Source organism: Ovis canadensis, chromosome 22, assembly GCF_042477335.2.
Source record: "Ovis canadensis isolate MfBH-ARS-UI-01 breed Bighorn chromosome 22, ARS-UI_OviCan_v2, whole genome shotgun sequence".
NCBI classification, from domain to species: domain Eukaryota; kingdom Metazoa; phylum Chordata; class Mammalia; order Artiodactyla; family Bovidae; genus Ovis; species Ovis canadensis.
Window position 1 is genome coordinate 49,230,826 of NC_091266.1, and position 20,798 is coordinate 49,251,623.

Sequence of the window (20,798 nt, forward strand, 5' to 3'; positions counted from 1 at the left end):
GTCCATGGGATTCTTCAGGCATGAATACTGGAGTGGGTTGCCATGCTCTCCTCCAGGGAATCTTCCTGACCCAGGGATCGAACCCATGTGTCTTATGTCTCTTACATTGGCAAATGGGTTCTTCACCACTAGTGCCACCTGGGAAGCCTGGAGACACTCTTATGCTTATTAAACCAGATTTCCTTTTCCTTATGGACACACAGCTAGATGGCATGTCTCAACCTCCCTGACATTTAGGCAGGACCATATGATCGGCAGAGTGACATATATGACACTTTCAGGTCTGCCTCGGGCCCTTGTACCCTTCTTCACCCTCCATCTTTCTGCCATTCTTGCAACTGGATGTGCAGGGCTCCACAGCCCCCAGAGGATGGGGGAATATCAGAACTGTAGAAGGTTAGCCCCAGAGTCTTGCTTGGAGGTGACCTGCCCAGAAGAACAGCTGGATCTGGGACAGGGACAACAACAGGGGACATCACGTGAGTGGGAAATCATCTTTCATTATGTCAACCTAACGACCGACTTGATGGACATGAGTTTGAGTGAACTCCAAGAGTTGGTGATTGACAGGGAGGCCTGGCGTGCTGTGATTCATGGTATCGCAAAGAGTTGGACACGACTGAGCGACTGAACTGAACTGAACTGAATGGAGTTGTTTGTTATGACAGTTAACCTACCCTGACTAATACATCTTGCACATATTGACTGCCTCTTGGCATGTGTGTAAGATTACTTAGATGGTAGAATCAGTTATGCCTCTTGTTCTGCCAAGCCTCACCCCTGCTCACCACAGGAAACAGTGTTTATCACAAAACGGTTACAAGAAGGGGTGAATAGCACGTGGTCAACACCCATTTTGAATACCATGGGAGCGCAAAAGCTCAGCAGAGGTGGGAGGGATGCCAGGCGATGAGGCATGAAAAGAGCAGAGATGTGCAACTGACAAAAAGAGTAACTCACAGCAGCAAACTGAGCGTCAGCTGGCTTCTGCCTAGCATTGCACATAGGGAGCATTAGTCTGGCACCCAAAAGCATCTCAGAAGTAGTTCAAATCTACATTATAGTTCCTTAAGAAACAACATCACATTTGCAAAGCAAAACTTCTTAAAATTCTTTTTCTGCGTCTCTCCATCATTAGTTCACACATGTACAGCAGCTGCTTCCCATCCTCGATGCCAAGCATCCTATATGCCAAGCTCATTCCCCTAAAATCTCTCTCTAAACTGAGCCAGGCTTTTGCCATCACTGGCCTGAACATTTCCTGTTACAGCTCAGAGGCTCAATTGGTGAGCGGATCATCGACCCAGGAAGGCTCATAAACAAAAACAAAATTCTTAGAGGTGGCCTCAGGAAAGTGACTGTGAATATCTTATGTTGTTGTTCAGTCGCTAAGTTGTGTCTGACTCTTTGCAACCCCATGGCTTCCCTGTCCTTCACCATCTCCTGGAGTTTGCTCGAACTCATATCCATGGAGTCGGTGACACCATCCAACCATTTCATCCTGTCATCCCCTTCTCCTCCTGCCCTCCATCTTTCCCAGCTTCAGAGTCTTTTCAGTGAGTCGGCTCTTCACATCAGGTGGCCAAAGTATCAGAGCTTCAACTTCAGCATCAGTCCTTCCAGTGAATATTCAGGGTTGATTTCCTTTAGGAATGACTGGTTTGATCTCCTTGCAGTTCAAGGGACTCTCAAGATTCCTCTCAAGTGAATATCTATGTATTACTATTACTACTACAAACAGATGGTCACTCTACTACTTATGAGTTAGGTGACCTTGAGTGAATTCTTTGCGTCTCTGAGCCACAATTTTCTCACCTGCGAAATAGGGCCTGTAGAGCTTCAGAGGATCCTCTAGGGAATGAATGCAACACGGCTTGTGAAAGCGGCTAGTGCGCAGCTGGCAGTAAGCCACGTGGTTTGCCCTGTCCTCCCTGAAGCTGCTGCTCCTCTATGCTCTGTGAGGAGCATCAGAGGTGTGGGTCCAGCCCAAAGGAGGGTAAACTGAGGCTCCAGCATCAGTAGTACTGGGTGCTGATGCCAGCTGCTCTGGATCTCACTCTGGAGTTTCCTGGTCAACTTTCAAGTGACCTTGAAGGAAAAACTGCTTTTCTCCATGCCTCCAGCTGAGTGTTCCCACCACAAGGGAAATGTGCCCACCTTCTGTCCCCCAGGGTGGGTTGTGAAGGTTAATGAATTGGTATTTGTGAAGTGCTTTGAGATCCTTGGATGAAAGGCCCTATGAAGTCAAAAGCACTTGGATGATTATTAAATTGCCTTGCCTGAGGTCAGACAGCCGAGGACTAGGGGAGCCAGGAAGGAAAGCCTGTTCCCTTTCTTCCATTCCCCTGCTAGAACAACCAAGACCGCAACCCGTTCTTGTAAAGATGGGCCTGTCCCTCTGTGGGTGGATGTCCTCGGGCCTTCACATCCTGTCTCCTTTCTTCCTGGCACCCTGGTTAGGACCAGACGCAGGCTCCTTACCAGCCCCGCTCATCGGAATGCTGTACAGCTCCCCAGCTCGTGGGGATAGCTCTGGATTGCAGGGTTTTAAAAGATCAGGGAAGTTGTTGTGAGGCACCAAGGGTCCCACCTGACCCCTTTAGAAAGAAGGGACAGCCTTTCCCTGCCAGCTGGGTACCCAAACTCAGGAGGATCTCTTCCCCGGCTGAAGTGGAGGGCTATATTCCACACCTCCAGCAATTTCCTACGCCGCATTTTCTTTTCTTTTTTCCCTCCTTTTCCATCCAACTGCAAGCAGCTGCAGTATTTGTTTTACAAACATCTCCTCCATACCTTTGTCTTTTCCGTCCCTGTGCTGGCAGTTGTATAGACACTTCATTGCAATTCAGACACCTGTCACTTTTGGATGTCATTGTGGTTGTTGCCATGCTGATTAGTTAAGATGAAGAAAAAAAAATACAGCGCCATATAAATAAAAAATTAGAGACTGTCACGTTGTGTAAAAAGGGCCCATCTCCCAACACTAGATCTCGGCGAAGCCTCATTTCTTTTTGTCCTGGGTAACCCAGCTAAGGGGAATGCTTATCATGTCTTGTTTTAGTGATTAAGTGGTTAATGATTTAATGAACTAAGGAAAAAAAAATCTCATTTGTTGCTTCCCTCGGACTTGGAAAAAATTTCAAAGAGCTGATTTTCTGTGTACCTCAGTCCAATATTGCTACCTGCTGGGATACGAACACAGTCTCTAAATAAATTGCTAGTGGCCTTAGGCGGGTGGAAGAGTCTCTCTTTGATCCTGCTCGAGCGGATGAAGTCAAATGTTCAATCAATCAATCACATTCATAACTTGCAGCTACAATCGGGCTGACAACAGCCTATTATTTATTTTTAAAATCATATATTTCATTATTGCAAAACACACAGGCTCTCACGAGGGGGAAGAGACTAAATTATTGATAAGCCGTATAGATGACGGAGTTTGTTGCTTCTGACATGCTTGTCACTAACTATTGTCAGGAAGAATTTACTAAGATGTAGAGTCGAGAAACTTGGCCAGGAATATATGTCGCGCCAAAGCGGAGATGGGGAAAGGAAACTCTAATGGCTTCTCTCTCTCTGATTGAATTCTTGTAGGTAAAAGGCAGCTGAAGGCAGAACAGGTTTCTATTGTAAAGCAAGACTTGAAAAGCCCCCAATTTGATTGCTACAGAGCAGGAGATTTGGTTCTCAAAATAGCCATGCATCTGGGAAATGAATTTTTGCTGGTGTCTGTGCATTCCTGGAAATAACAATCGTAACTCTCCAGAATTCCCACATGGACCCGGGCCAGGCATATTTATTCAGTATTGCGTGTCGGGGACCGGGGATGGGGGCGGTTGTGCAGATGCAGACTGGAAAAGAAGGCATGATGGAGGCTGGCTTTGGGCTCCGATGGTGCAAGAAGAGGCAACGGCCGCCCCACTGCCTCCCTGTCCTGCTCCCTGAGTGGCGGGGCATTAGCGGTGGAGGTGCCCTCTCTATGGACCTGTGATCGGACTTCTCTAACGGGCTTGAAGAAGGAAGGGCAGTCAGCAAAACGCTGGCCACTCCTTTCTGAGCGCGTCCTTCTTTTCTGTCGTCACTGGATGCAGAGGCCACAGCAAGCCGGGGGCCCTGATGAGGTTTGGAGTCACCACTGACCCCCTCCTCTGAAGGTGTCCCAGCATTGTCACCTGGCAGTCATCTCCACAATAAGTCGGTCCTGGATTTGCTGGAAGAAGGAGCCCCTGGACTGTGGGAACGGAAGATGTTTATTAAGGAAAGCTCAGTGTTCATGTGTATAGATCAAATCCTATTAGAACGAGTACCATTACATTTGAGCAAAAACAGCTGTGGAACTGAAGCCTTCTCATACACACCCACCTTGGTCTGATACCCTCTGGAACACAAGTACAATGTAAGTGAAATGCAGGTTCCTGTGGAGGTCCAACTGAGATCAGACATGTCTTTCTAATTTATTCACTAATTCCAAAATGATCTTCCCCTGGCAGGATGGGGAGAGACAGTACTACATATGTGCCCTAAAACCAACATTTTTCTCAAGGCAGAAGTGCCCTTCCCGACCAACTCATCCAATGCCTCCCTTCCCTCTTACACAGATGAGAAAACGGAGAGAAATTGGAATCAGACAGCCAGTTAGTGGCAGATGGGGAACAAGACCCCAGGCCTCCAACCCCTTCCCTAAGTGAATTATTGACAGAACTTAAGTCAGAAAAGATGTGTCTCTTCTCAGTAAAGTGCTCAGCCCACTACATTATGCCACTTTCTAGTGTTCATTTGGTTTTACGATACTGAACTCCATTTAGAACCCAAATAGCTCGAAAACTCACTGAACCACCTGTTTTCACAATGCTAACCCCTGACAATGAGTAGAAAGGTTATATAGGGGAAAGATTTGGAAGCAACTTCTGAATCCATCAGAAGATGCTGGATCAGTCTTCTACGAGTTGGGAGCCCCCTCTCCCAGGTTGGACCAGCCCCTTCCTTGTGTCACTTGGCTGACATGGCCCCCTCTGGGGCACAGAGTTCTGTCCATGATGTGAGAAGTGGCCTCCATGTGCTTTAAGTCAACTTCTAGCTCCAAAATTCAGCATAAAATTCTACATAAAATCCTCTAAGGTAGCATTTTCCTTTCTTTTTTTGAACATTTTGGAGCCTAAGTTAGCCCATGTGGAAACTGAGTTAAACAAAGCCATCACCGCACCAGAACAGACCATTCCTTATCATCTTCCTGATATGGGCCAAATAAGTCTTCACTTGAAACAGGAACACCTGGCTTCACTGAACTTAGATGAGTCATGGGATCCCTCTCTACTTCAGTTTTCCTATCTGTGAAAGGGGGATATTGGCTCTTTTCCTACCCACCCAGTGGGGGCAGATTGCAATGAGGATCTAAATCCATCACCTGAGTGAAAGGATGGGAAAAAGTAGCTTAAAGTGCACTCCAGATGTTGGCTGCTGCTGCTGCTGCTAAGTCGCTTCAGTTGTGTCCGACTCTGTGCGACTCCAGACGTTGGGCAGTAGTATAATTTGCACGCGTGCTTATTCGCTCAGTGATGCCCAAGTCTTTGAGATCCCATGGACTGTAGGCTGTCAGGCTCCTCTGTCCATGGATTTTCCAGGCAACAATACTGGAGTGGGTTGCCATTTCCTACTCCAAGGGGTCTTCCCGACCCAGGGATCAAACCCACATCTCTTGTGTCTCCTGCATGGGGAGGCAAATTCTTTACCACCACGCCACCTAGTATGATTCGGTAATGGGAATTTACTAGAGATGAGAGAGCTTGCTGCAAACATAAGATTACATTTTTAATTACCTTCAGATGCTGACCTATGTAAATAAGCCTGTTTCGCTTCTTTGGGAGGGAGTAAGAGAGGAGGACGGGGTGGGACTCATTAACTTTCCTGGCAATGCTTTTATGCAGCAGTTTCAAGGAAAGTCTTTAGGAGAGGGAGAAACCAGCTTTCTGCAAGGCTGGCATGGGTAAGTGATGCAGAGGGGCCTGACTTTTCTTTTCTATTTTCATTCTTTCCTGTTTTCTGAGTTGTGAGGTGCATTTGTCCACTAACAGCACCCTGGCAACTGTCCTTTGCTAAGTCCATAAGCATTCTGGTCACTTCCTGTGTGTGACTCTTTTGAAGCCCATTGGCTGCACACTTTGGTGAGAGTTGTCACTGCAAGGAGAGCTGGAGAGCCTGCATGGCGCTAGGTTGTGGGACGCCACACAGATGGCTTTTTTTCCCTGGCAAGATAAGACTATATTAAGTATGATTTTATGAATAGTCTCCCTTCCAGCCTTGGACCCCTTGAGGGCACCCATGATTGGTCAGCTGTATGATTACAATGGGCACTAATTATACCCGGAAGCTAAGGAATAGCAGGCATAAGTTACAAAGCCATTGGTGATAAGGGTTTGGGATAAACACAATGAGATAAAAAACGACTTTATCCTTCCTAAAGGACAAAGGAATTACTTCTTGAAAAACGAGTGGCTTAGAAAAACCATTAAATCGAGGAACAGAAATAAAACAGGAATGCTTCCAACTTTTCACCGGTTAGGGGAGCACAGGCAAATTTGAATTAACCCTGTGTGGACCATGGTGGAATCAGTAGAGGGCAGTCACTAACTCATCCTGGATGGATGCTGGGAGCACTAGGATTTCAGGGTGATTGATTCAAAATGAAGGGAATTTTCAAGTGTGGAAGTTGAATAAGGTCCTCTTTCTAGACCCCAAATATCTTCTAGCCCTCAAGAAAGAGCCCCCACCTACGCCCTGATACAGAGGCTTGCTAAAAGCCTGTTTTGTTTTTAAGTGACTCAGCAGCTGTGCCCCAAGACTTCGAATATGTCTTCAGCCTGTGGCTCTTCTCTCTCATGCTGCTGTGCCAGGAACATTCAACAGAGTCAGGAAGGCTGTATAATGATGTGCCACACATGGGCACACAGAGACAACACAAGCCCAGAAGAAACCTTCTGGAAGGAGGGAGATGGGAGCAGGAGGAAGACACACCAGGGAGGGAGAGCTGCTTGTTTTCGGTGGACAGCTCGCTCTAGCACCCGCTCTCAAGATTGGCTTACTTCCTCATGATTTCAGAATGACCAGGAAATCAGGCAACGGCACCCCACTCCAGTACTCTTGCCTGGAAAGTACTCTTGCTCCTCCTGACAGAGGAGCCTGGTAGGCTGCAGTCCATGGGGTCGCTGGGAGTTGGACACGACTGAGTGACTTCACTTTCACTTTTCACTTTCATGCATTGGAGAAGGAAATGGCAGCTCACTCCAGTGTTCTTGCCTGGAGAATCCCAGGAATGGTGAAGCCTGGTGGGCTGCCATCTATGGGGTCTCATAGAGTTGAACACAACTGAAGCAACTTAGCAGCAGCAGGGAATCAGGTGAAGCTGGGGCAGCCCAGCTGCTGCCCTGCTCTTTCTCTTTGGAGCATCTGGCACATAGACCAGGACCTGCCCGGCCTTAGTCTAGGATAGACCCTCCATGCACCCAAGGGGTTTCATGTCCAGGTGGCAAATGATTTTGTGGCAGTCAGGTTCATTGAGTCTGGTCCTCTTTCTAGACCCCAAATATCTTCTAGCCCTCAAGAAAGAGCCCCCATCTACACCATGACACAAGTTCAAGTTCAGTGATCTTAGACTTGTCCACAAGAATCTTTGTGGTCTGGTCTTCATTGGTCTCATCCTCTAACACTCTACCTCTTGCTCACTCTGATGCATACACATGGCTTTCCTGCCATTCCTCAAACAGGACTAGCTCCTACCTCAAGACCTTCCCACTCATTCTTCCCTCTGCCTGAAACAATCTCCCCCCAGATATCTCTGTGGCTCCTGCCCATTTGTGTCAGGTCTCTACTCAGAAGTACCTACTGGGTCCCTGAATACCCTGTTTAAAGTATCGACAAGTTCCACCCCCGCAGCCTCACTCCCTTCCCTTAAGAGATTTGTCTACAAAGCATACACTGCCATGTGACTCATATATTCTTGTTTCCTTGTTTACTATCTGTCTATCCCTTCACCCCACCTTAACAAAGAAGCTCCATGAGACAGGAGACTTGGATTCATTCACACTGCAGCCTCAAAACTTAGCATAATGATTGGTGCTAAAAAACAATGTTGAATCAAATTTCAGTTCAAACCGTCATATAGACCAGGTGGCCCAAATTCTCCTCTCAAGCCACACTGTAAGGTAGATGCCCTTGGGAGATGTAGAAGAGTACCAGCCCCTTCTTTGCTACTAAAAGGCCACACATACAGCCCATGGATATTACTGAAGGACATGATCAAGTATCAGAAGTAGAAGAGGCAGGTGATATAGTCATTGCCCACTATCAATTGGCTGAGAATAACCTTCAAAGTTTCCATTTATGTGTTATTTTCATTTTTGATCTAGCTTAGCAGAAAGTGGTTTCTAGGTTTTTGGCAGAATATCAATAATTTCCCTGGATTCCACTCTCCCAAGTTGTCAAAGAAGAAGGGATATTGTTTGACAGAAATAGACTTGAATAGGCAGCCTCAGTCACTGTCTTCCCCTTGAAATTTAAACCACGGCAGCACCTAAAGTGAGTCTCTTATAGATGGTGCATAGTTGGATCATGTTTTTTAAATCCATTCCACCTATTCCTGCCATTTGAATAGAGTTTAATTCATTTTCTTTTAATGTAATTACTTATAAGGAAGGGCTTACTCGTTTCATTTTGCTATTCTACACATCAAATCTTTTTTCCTTTTTTTTGGCTTCAATTTCACCATTACTACTTTCTTTTGTGCTAAATAGATATTTTATAGGGTACTACTTCAATTCCCTTATTGCTTTTGCCATATATTTTTATTTTCTTAGTGATTGCTCTGGATATTATAATTAACATCTTAATTTATAACAATCTAGTCCAGATTAATACCAATTTGGTTTCAATAGTGTTCAAAAACTGCTCCTATAAGACTGTCCCCTCTTCATGTGGTTATTGTCACAAATTACATCTTTCTGCTTTGTGTGCCCATCAGCATAGATTTATAATTACTGTTTTAGGAAGATGTCTTTTAAAGCATATAGGAAAAAGGAAACAAACCAAAAAGAGACTAATGCTGTGTTTTATATTTATCTATGTAGTTACCTTTAACAATGTCCTTTATTTCTTTAGGTGAATTTGAGTTATTTCTGAAAGACATTTAAGCCTGAAAGACTCCCTTCAGCATTTCTTGTAAGGAAGATCAACCAGCTACGAATTCTCTCCATTTTTGTTCATCTGGGAATGTCTTAATTTCTCCTTTATATTTGAAGAATAGTTTTGTAAGATATAGAAGTCTTGGTTGGTGTTTTTATCATTTCAACATTTTGAATATGTCATCCCACTGCTTTCTGGCCTCCGTGGTTTCTGAAGAGAAATTAGCTATTAATCTAATTGAGGATCACTGACAGCATATTAAAAAGCAGAGACATTACTTTGTAAACAAAGGTCCATCTAGTCAAGGCTATTGTTTTTCCAGTAGTCATGTATGGATGTGATAGTTGGACTATAAAGAAAGCTGAGTGCTGAAGAATTGATGCTTTTGAACTGTGGTGTTGGAGAAGACTCTTGACAGTCACTCAGACTTCAATGAGATCCAACCAGTCCATCCTAAAGGAGATCAACCCTGGATGTTCATTGGAAGGACTGATGTTGAAGCTGAAACTCCAATACTTTGGCCACCTAATGCAAAGAGCTGACACATTTGAAAAGACCCTGATGCTGGGAAAGATTGAGGACTGGAGGAGAAGGGGACGACAGAGGATGAGATGGTTGGTTGGCATCACCAACTCGATGGACTTGGGTTTGGGTGGACTCCGGGAGCTGGTGATGGACAGGGAGGCCTGGCATGCTGCAGTTCATGGGGTCACAAAGAGTCAGACACAACTGAGCAACTGAACTGAACCATACAGGGCGAGTCACATCTCTTTTACCACTTTCAAGGAAGCTTTTTTTTGTCTTAAATTATACAGAGTTTGATTTCACTTTATCTCTGTGTGAATCTTTTTTGTATTTATCCTTCTTGGAGTTTGTTGAGCTTCTTGTGTGAGTAGATTAAAGTTTTCATCAACATTTTAAATTTTGAGTCATTATTTCTTCAAATATTCCACATACCTCCCTTTCTCTCTCTTTATTCCTGAAACTCCCATTATACATATGTTGATATTCTTGATGGTGTCCTATAGGTCTCTTAGGCTGTTGGTTTTCCTTCCTTAGTTTTTCTTTCTGCACCTCATATTAGATAGTTAATCCATTTTCAAATTTGCTGATTCTTTCTTCTGTCTGCTTAACTGTGCTAGTGAGCCCACTTAGTGAATTTTTTTTTTAGCCCATCAGATAAAGATATACACACACACATCTTCCAGAATCCTTTTGATATAAATATAACACAAAGATAATACGTGGCTCACTTCCCTGGTGGCTCAACAGTAGAGTCTGCCTGCCAACGCAGGAAGCGTGGGTTTGATCCCTGGGTCAGGAAGATCCCCCGGAGAAGGAAATGGTAACCCACTCCAGTATTCTTCCCTGGCAGATCCCACAAAGAGAGGAGCCTGCCTGGCTACAGTCCAAGAGGTCGCAAAGAGGTAGACATGTCTTAGCAACTAAAACAAGTGAATTATTAATTTCTAATATTGTAATTTTCAACTTGAGAATTTCCATTTGATTCCCTTTTATAATTTCTATCTCTTAATTGATATTCTCTATTTGGTAATGCATCATTCTCATGATTTTCTCTAGCTTTCTTCACATATTTGAAATATTTGATATGGAGTCTTGGTCTAGTAAACCAAACATCTAGGTTTTCCCAGGGAGTTTCTATTGATTGTTTTTCTTTCTGTGCATGAACCATACATTTTGTTTCTTTGCATGCCTCATAATTTTTTTGTTGAAAACCGGACACTGAACATTTTAACATGGCAATTCTGGAAATTAGATTATCGTCCTTCCCACAGTTTATATTTCTACTTGTTGTAGTTGTTTAATGACTTTTCTGAACTAATTTTGTAAAGTCTGTATTCTTTGTCAACTGCGATCACTGAAGTCTCTATTTCATTGGCTTAGTAATCAGCCAGAGGGTAGAAAGAGATGTCTTGAGATGTCTAGAACAACAAAACACTCTCAGTCTTTATAGATGAGTTCTGATACCCATTGAGGCACGCCTTCAACACTCAGGTCAGAGCTGACAACTCTGCCTTAACCTTTTCTTCCTATTTGTGCAACAATTTAAGGTCAGCCAACTATAAGACCTTCTCAGTTCTTCCCTGAGCATGGATCTACCACTTGGTATGCCTGCAGCCTGCAATACTCTCAAGAAAACGCCAGAGTTTTTCAAAGCCCTTATTTCTCAAAGTATCTTATCCTCCAGCTTTTTCTCTCAAATTTTTGGTTAGTTTGTTGTTTGCCCCAGCTGTTATACACTGTCCAGCCAGTAGGAACTAGTACACGTCCTTAAATATCTTTGACAAATGCCCTTTGGATAACCGTCTCAGTACTGGGAGAGTCCTAAGTTAGGCAAGATGATGGCAGGCCCTTTAAATTACTCCTCTGTGAAGCCACCTGACGGATCAAAACAACCAACCACAATTCTATTTACTGTTTCATGCTTTTGATTAACTTCCAGAATTTAAAAAAAAAAGTTGATTCTGAGGAAGTTTTCACCAGTTTATTCATCCGTTCTAAGGAGGGATGAACTATTGGAGTTCTTATGTCAATCTGATAAATATTTTTTAAGTACCAACTTTGTGCTCCACATTGTGCCAGGTACTGGGGATGCAGAAATGCTTAATATCAGAGGTCATGAATTGCATCCCCAAGGAAAAGACATTTAATGTGGGATGAAGAAGGAAAATTAGAATGATCTAGGAAAAGAAGTAAGGGAGGTATTCAGGAAGAACATCAGGAGGGGTGCAAAGGCCCTGAAACAGGACGAACTCTGGGAGTGGGGGATGGGAAGCAGGCCAGTGCTCTGGGTATGCAGAGCGAGGGGAGGCGATAGTACCAGATGTGATTGGAAAGGGGCAAAGCAGGGACGATGTCATCCAGCATCTGTGGCAGAGATCTGGACCTTATCTTAAAAGTAACAGAAGCTGTCATAGTGATCAAGCCAGTGGGGGAGGAGCTTCCACACTTATTCTCTAAGACTCAAGAATGTAACCTTTCCCCTCTAAATAATGTCAACTTGATCTAGCACAGAGATCTTTCTCACCACCAAGAAATAAAAACCTCATACTGGACATTCTTAATGTCTGTGATTTAAAACAGTCTGAGATGAACTCTTTGGGATGAATTTTTGCCTTTTCAGAATGTAATCTCAATTTTGTTCTGGACTTTCCTTACCCATTCTTCAGCCCTCCTCCAGGAGGCAGCATCATCATTCATTGTTGTCATTTGTTGCTGTTGTTTGTTTGTTGGTTTGTGGTGGGAGAACTTCTGTTCCCTCCTGGCACTGTGGGAGAGTCCGTGTGTGTGTGGCATTGGGCAATGAGGCATTGTGTGTGTCCATGGGCTTCTCCTCCCTGTGACACCCCAGGCCTTCACCAAGCTCTCCAGAGATGTGTTCCATCCCACGGCCCCGCGTGGCTGGTACCTGTTGGGATGAGACTGGGCTGGGCCCCTGCTCCTGCACAGCTCACAGTGGCTTTCTGCCAATGTCCTTTTACCCTGAAGCTTCCATTGCCTTCCATCTCCTGCTAGTGTGACCAGCTGTTCATGCACTTATTCAGAAATAAAGATGGCACAGGCATTCCAACCCAGCGGAAGAGGTAGCTTACTTTGACACACCCATCCTCTCGCCCATGCCCAGGAAACCACTTGGTCCCTGTTTATCCACAATTTGTTCAGTTCAGTCTCAGATAAGTGAAATCCGTTGGTCACCCTATGCCCATTCCCCCTGGTGGCCAGTGGCTAGAAGTCAGGGGACCAAGGCGATGAAGACAGAAAAGAACCTATATTGATCCAGATAATAAGTGCAGTGGCCCCACCCCTAAACAGCCACAAAGCTCCAGTGTTCATTCCACTCTGGTAAGACTACAAAACAACCTCCTTGCTTGTATATTTGAAGAGGTTATTCGCCACATAACTGGATTTGATCAAATAAATAAATAAGTAGGACATGTGCTTTAAAGTGTAAGGATTAAGTAGCTAAGCCCTATGCCGAAGTCAGAAGAGAAACAAGAATCTTAGGCCATGTATCGGAGTTTATGCAAACATCATCTAATTCTTATTTATTTGGTTAACACTTTGGGGCAGGAGAAGAAAGTCAAATGTTATAGTTTCAGCATCAAAAACATATGTAAAGCAGTTCTTACTCGCCTGCACAGTTGATGGAAACTGCCCCTTTAGAAGGAGCATGGAAGAATGTCTTTGTATTTCTGAGTTTTCACGTTCTTGACTTACCAGATCAAGGACAGATGTGAATGTATTTTTCAACTTCATAACCAACAGGGAGTATTGCAACTTAAAGCAGCTGGGGGAGAAAGCCATGTATAATACAATGTTCTTTCTGGAAACTGACTTGGGGGGACGGTGGTTACCTTGATTCACTGGGAGAAATATGATTTGGGGGATCAAGGGGGATCCTGGTGTTAAGGGAAGTCCCTATTGCTCCCTCAGGGAAAAGGTCCCTTTTCAAAAGGATGTCCAACTCTCTTTCTGTCCAAGGTCCAAACATGCTAGGGATACCATCTGGGGCCAGGGGCCAGTGGATTTCCTACTAGATGCCAAAGTCTATGGTAAGTGCTTTACCCGTGTTATCTGATTTGATTTCTAGAATAATCTTTTGCAGAAGATATTGCAGGTCCTCAGGCCCTTAGCCAAAAATTCTCGGGGTCTGTTGTGTTTCAAAACTAAGCCTTTTCCTCTCAGATTTTAGAAAAAGAATAATAGGGTATACAGTCCATGATGCCTCCATAGGATCAGCAGTACCACACTTTGATCAAACACATGCCTATTTTCACCTTTGGTGGGACAAGTAAGTTATACATTACTTCTTATTAATGCAGGTCAGACTTCACCACTCACTGAGTTTTTGTGCCAAAAATTTAGGGAAAAAAGGTGAGGCTTTCTGTTTTCAAAGGTTTGGGGATTTCAGAATGACAAGAAGGCAATTTGACCTGTACCCTAAGACCCGTGTGACAGATAAGGAAAAGTTCACTCTCTGCATCTCAGTCACTTCTAATTTGAAGCTACCGTTTCTCCACTGTCTCCTTCTCAGCCTTCAGAATTTGAGGTCAGCCAGTTCTTGCCTTTCCAGCCCCCTTGGCAGGACTTCCCTTGAGGCTCAGCTGATAAGGAATCTGCCTGCAATGTGGGAGACCTGGGTTCAATCCCTGGGTTGGGAGGATCCCCTGGAGAAGGGAAAGGTTACCCACTCCTGTGTTCTGACCTGGAGGATTCCATGAACTGTATATAGTCCATGGGGTTGCAAAGAGTCGGACAGAACTGAGCGACTTTCACTTTCACAGCGAGGCCTGCCTCCGGGGCCGTAGGCTGGCTGCTCTAGCTGAGTGTTGAGCGCCCCCCTGGGTTCCTCAACTGCTCGGGGACTTGGCATCAGCCTTCTTTTATATAAACCCACTTCTTCCTCCTTGTCTCCTAAAGAAGGAACATCAGTGGGCAAACAAAAAGCAAAAATATGGCTCTTTTTTTTTTTCTTATGAGACACCTAGGACTCCCCTCTCTGGGATCCTCATGGCTTGGGAGCTGTTAATGTGGCTCTAGAATATTCCATGTCTCTTGAACAGTGTTTCCAGGGCAGTAGGGAAGAGTCTGATCCATCTACACATGGGGAGCTTAGCTCAACATGTGGTAACCCCTTGCCCACGGTGGTCTCGGGAGAAAGAAACCAAAGGCTCTCAGAGAAGCAGGTGGGCATCTCCCAACTCTGAGGTGTGCATGGTACCCACCGGGGAGATACACCTGTGGGCAAGGCCCAGATGAACGCTATTGGCAAAGCTCAGGTGACAAGACTGAGCTGAGTCCACCCACCTGTGTGAGGGGAGTGGGTGTCCCTCCTTTGCAGGAGCATCCCTGAGGATCTCTGCCCCTCCCTCATGCCTGATTTCTGGTCAAGGGGAAGCAAGGGGTCCAGAGCCGATAGACCAAAGCTAGGAGGAGTTGGGTGTGTGAGGGGCCAGTGGATGGACCACCAGCTCCTGTGTAAGCCCCGAGGACAGAGAATAGGCTTGGTGGTTCCTCAGTTGCAGCTCTTGTGGGCTGCAAGGAGCTGGAGAATGGCCAAACTCGACTTCTGCCCCTTCAGGCAGACTATGAATGCCTTTCAAGACAGGAATCAGCCCCACTATCCAGAGAGCCAGAGGAGGAGAGCAGGGGAAGGAACCAAGGATGCGGTCTTGCCGCAGCAGGAAGAAAAGTTTTGCCCAAGTGCAGAAGCTCTGCAGTGCACTGGGCTCCCCTGCTGACCCAGCTAATGTTCTAACTTTCAAAGAACAGGTAGGAGTCTGACAGGCTCACTGAAAACAGAGAAAAAGAAAGCTTTCCCGAGAACTTTTAAAATCGTATTTTTTCTCCCTCTCCATTTCTGAAGGGATGTGAGCCCAGGTTCTTGCCTGGAGAGAAGCTGCTCCTGAGAGGGGAGGAAGCGGGGAGGGAGAAGCAGCGAGTGAAGGGGGGAGGTGTCGGGGTGCTCACCGGGGTGGGGCACTGGAAAGATAGCCCTGAGGGTGGAGGGAGTTCTGGCGGGGACTCTATAAACAAGAGGCAAAAGAGCAAATGCAGCCCCATCTGGCTTCCATTCACAGGATGATGGCTCCAAGCCAGGCACTGTGCTGAGAGTTGGATGTGGGGACCATCGCCCTCTGTCATCAATTCTAAAACAAACATCCATTGCATATTTTTGTATCACCACAATTTGGATGTGTCTGAGTGTTCATGCCATCTCAGTATTGACTCAGAGTTCTATTGGCAGCACTTTTAGAAATCTTTCTGCAGTGGTACATAAGATCATGGAGCATCTTATAACTGAGGGCATCTTACATGTGCACAAGTCAGGTATTAGCCCATCTCACAGACAAGACAATTGAGGCCCGGAGAGATTAGGAGACATGCCGGAGGAGGCCACACAGCCACTCTTTGGACTTGAAAAAGGCTCTGCCTGGCTTTCAGTTGCTGATTTCCAATGGGGCAGGAGTTGGAAGTCCCAGCCCTGCAGAAAGCAGAATGTCCCCTCCCCAGGCAAGTCTGAAGACGGAGAAGGGTCATTGCAAAATCTGGCCCAGTCAGTTGGGTGCTAGGATGGGAGCGGGTGAGAGAACAGAAGGGTGCAGGACTGGCTGGTCTCAGGTCTGTGGGGCACCTCCCACAGCTCATTGTTTTCTTTGGCACCCAGGATTCTCTTTTTTCCCCTGCTCATCCCTTAAACATCAGCTGATTTTCCCAATCTGCCTTTGAGTTCCATGCATTTTAACTCAGAGTAACCAAATTGTTGAAGGATATTTGCATGGGGTCTTTGTCCTTGGAATCAAGAGTGACTCATTCTTTCAGAGAAGCACTAGGGAAGTGGAAAGAGGCTCAACTTTGAAGTCAGGTGCCCTGGGATTGAAATCCTGCCTTTTGCTGCTTTTTTTTTTAGCAAGTTGGGAAGTTCCTTAGACTCTCTGAGCCTCAGAGTCTTCATCTGTAAATGTGAGTAATGACAAATACGTGGAAATACTGTTGTGAGGATTTCATGTGTGGAAAGTACCTGAAGTGTGGTAGGAGCTCAGTAAATTCAAGGTACTCCTCTATTATTATTAGCAGTAATATTGCTATGGTGATGATGGTGATGATGAAAGACACACAGGACCTTTCTCTCCATTGCCTCACAACTTTGACATTCTCCCCAGGCCCTGACACCCCCTGTGCTCTTGGCTTTCTAGTTTCTGGGTTGAGGTCCCCTTTTCTTGTCATGGGTACAGCCCTGACACTGTGATTGACACAATCCCTGCTCTCACCTGGCCCTGCCCTCTCTTGGGATCCCTTTGAGAAGGAACAACTCTGCGTTGTGGGGGCCATGGCTGCCCCCTGGCATCGGCTCCCCCATCACCCTCCCTCCAGCATCCGTTTTAGCCCCTCTGCTCCCAGCTTCCCTGGACTAAGGGTCAGCACTGGCGGAGAGAACTGTTCAGCCTCCCCCGACAGTCTCTGGGCGTGCTTTCCTCACTGAGGCCCCCATGCTGGGGAGGGAAGGCACTCACCTTCCCCAGGAGGATCCCTGGGCAGATTAAGCTATGGCCCTTGCCCAGGTGTTCCTGATACCCTGACATGCCCTTCACGATGCTCAGGCATCCTGGGGTCCAGAGCCCAGGCCCTCACTTGGGACTGCAGCTCACATGTACCACTGCAGCTGCTCAGCATAAGCCTGTGAGGAAAGGACTCTGATTCTCATTTCTCAGATAAAGAAATGGAGGCCCAGAAAGACTGAGCCTCAACTCCAAGCTCACATAGCCATGGTGAGGACATGACCTAGATTTGAGCTCAGGGCTAACCTCAGAGACCTCATGACCTTATACCCAGAGGCTCAGATCAACTGCCAGGGCAACTGTTCTTTGACACAGAATCTCCCTAAAGCAGGAGAAAAAGGGGGAGGGGTTGAAAGACCACTTTGGAAAAAGAGCTCATGGAGGAAGAACAGATTGGGAAATCCAGCTACTCGGGGACTGGATGGTGGCCGCTTTTCCATGATGAGAGCCGGGCCCTCAGCCGTCTCTGAGTGTGGGTGGGAAGTGCACCAAGGGTCCCCACCTTGTCCCTTTGGGTTTGTTCCAGAGGAAGATCTGTGAAGCTTTTGCTGGGAGCTCCCACAAACGTGCTCAGGAAGAATATAACCATAGGAATTTTCTAGAAAAGATGGTTCCCACTGCTACCCTTTAGCTGGAGCTTGTAGCTCCACTCCTGTCTCTGTTTACAAACCTGAACAAAAGAGGCGGGAAAATCCCAGGATTCTTCATATAAGGATAACCATCAAATCCCAACCCCTGGAAAGTAGTAAAAAAGATTCACTTCCAGGCCAGGGACTTGTGCAGTTCCAATTCTCCTGTTCCCTTTGCCTGAGATGCCCTCTCCCCAGTCTCCTCTATATGGGGGAATCCTAGACTTCCTTTAAGGCCCAACTCCCATGTCATCTCCTGCGATGCCATTCATCGCAGGCCCTTCCAGGAAGACGCGAGTGCCTCCTCTGAGGTTGCAGGTGCCTTTTAGGAGCCTGCAGAAGAATTCTCACTTTACTTCTCTGTCATCCTCAGCAGCAGCACAGTACTTGGAATACAGTAGGTGCTCAATAAATGCAGGTGGCATGAATACATTTATGAATACAAACCCATTTAGCTTAGTTTCTGTTGGAAATTGCAGAGAACCCATAAGTTAGCTCTTCGCATCAGCCGTGCAGTACATCTCAGCTGAAGATTTATGACGGTGGCTGTAATATCAGTAGAGGAAATGATTGCGACCAAGGTCTCCACTTGCTTCTGAGGCCTGGATGGAATCTGGTGCGATTTGGTCCTGGTAGCCTTGTCTTTACTGCCCTCTTGTGGCCAAAATGTTGCTGTCACATCTGAAAATGATTGCACTGCAGCCACAGAGAGGGAGATATTTTTGTTTTCTGGAACACTGTTTTTTGGATCCCTGAGCCTTTTTGATCCAGTCCCACATACCCTGTACGTATCTGTGATCCTCCTTCCAATGGCTTGAAAATATGTTAAGATAATGCTAGATAGATAACGAATAGGGCTTGTGAAAGTGAAAAGTGAAAGTCTCTCAGTCATGTCCAGCTCTTTGGGACCCCATGGGGTATACAGTCCATGGCATTCTCCAGGCCAGAATACTGGAATAAGTAGCCTTTCCCTTCTCCAGGGGATCTTCCCAACCCAGGGATTGAACCAAGGTCTCCTGCATTGCAGGTGGATTTTTTTACCAGCTGAGCCACAAGGGAAGCCCAAGAATACTGGAGTGGGTAGCCTACAATACCTTCTCCAGCGGATTTTCCTGACCTGGGAATTGAACCAGGGTCTCCTGCATTGCAGGAGGATTCTTTACCAACTGAGCTCTCAGGGAAGCACTTCCAATGGGCTTGATTGGCCTTAAAGTGAGCATCAGAGACTCCAAGCGTCCACCAGTTCTGGTTTAGCACCATGTTGAGTAGCTGGCTGTTGAAGGAAAGGAAATGACACAGAGTGTGTGGCAGATTTCTGCCCTCAAAGACCCGACAGTCTATTCGTAATACGCTCACCAAAAGTGAGTAGCTCACCGCACACTAATAAAATCATAAAAATGCCCGTCAACCTGCCAGTCAAGCTTCGAGATCAGACAGCCCCGGGTGTATATCCTGGTCCCACCACTTACTGCCTAGGTGGCCTTGAACAAGTTACTTCACCACTTCAGACATTTCCTTGTCTACAAAATGGGCCTAGTAAGAGTTCCTCCTTCACAGAGTCAAGATGATTAATTGAGACGATGTATGGCAAAACCTCAGCATGGGGCCTGGCACAGAGCAATCCCCATAAGTGTTAGCCATTATTGTTATAGATCAGATTTTTAATTGTCTCATGCAGATCGAGAACAGGGTGGGATATAATAAAGAGTGGCATAAATACACTCCTAATCATAGCCTTCTCAATGGCAGATCTCCTTAGTGTTTTTAATTCCCAGAGCCCTTTGTAATAAGGTGTGTATTCATATGATAGTGCGTTGATTGCAAGATGACGGATAGGGTTGCCTTGACACAAGGCTGCATGGAATAGGCAGGCTATCATCTCTGGCTCTCGCCAGAGCCTGTGTGTGCCCAGTTGCTTCAGTCATGTCCGACTCTTTGGGACCCCATGGACTACAGCCTACTAGGCTCCTCTGTCCAGGATTCTCCAGGCAAGAATAGTGGAGTAATGGTTTGCCATGCCCTCCTCCAGGGGATCTTCCCAACCCAGGGATCAAACCTGCATCTCCTGTGTCTCCTGCATTGTAGGTAGATTCTTTACTGCTGGACCACCGTGAAAGCCTAGCCAGAGTCCACTGGTTTCAATTTCTCCCTTCTTTCCTGTGGCAGACATCACTAATTGATCATTTGGGCTTTTACACTCATGGCAGACATTGCTAATCAATCATAGTGCGTGCAGGCGCACACACACACACGCGTGCACACACACACACACTCTCTCTCTCTCTCTCTCTCTCTCTCACTCACATTGACCATCTATATGACCTCAGAGTTCTCGTTACAGAGCTCCAGGCAGTTACAACAATTAAGCTGAGTGGGAAATGGAGTCTAACTTCCTTTTCCAACACTTGGCACAGGGGTGGTTGAAGACCACCAGGGAGGGGAAGGGCATCTTCGCCAGAGGGCGTGAAGTGAGCTAAATTATGAGTGGGAAGATAGATCTGATAGGAAAGAGGGGGCACAGAGGGTCTGCTCTCTGGGACTCTGAGAAGACTGCCGGAGTTGGCAAAGGGACTCTCAGAAGGTTGCTGGGCAAGTGTATGTGATCACGTCCCTTGAAGGCAAGGCCTCTCTGGCAGCTCATGCCAGCCAGATTGTGAATGGGCCTGGGTCCTGAGAGGAGGTGAGGATGTCTGGAACTCAGGACAAGGTGCTGATGGAGACAAAGGCCCGGGATGCTGGGAAGGCAGCTTTTGTGGGCTTGGTGACTTCTGCTACATCAGGAATGAAGGAAGTGATGCCAGGAAAGCTGCTTCACTGACCTTGAACTCTGCAGGCTGGGAGAACAATGGCACCTCCAGCAGGAGTAGGGGTGGATGTGCTTTATTTGGGGTGAGGGGTGGAGTCGGAGGGGCCT

General features: G+C 46.2%; 1 long non-coding RNA gene across 1 annotated transcript in view; it reads right to left on the minus strand.

Annotated features, from left to right (window-relative positions):
- Positions 1-3,305: 3,305 nt before the first annotated feature.
- The window catches only part of LOC138427428 (uncharacterized), a 41,815-nt gene continuing 24,322 nt past the window's right edge, over positions 3,306-20,798 (minus strand). Inside the window, exon 3 of the long non-coding RNA XR_011251997.1 lies at positions 3,306-4,231. This is a non-coding gene — a long non-coding RNA (uncharacterized lncRNA). The remainder of the gene's footprint in view (positions 4,232-20,798) is intronic.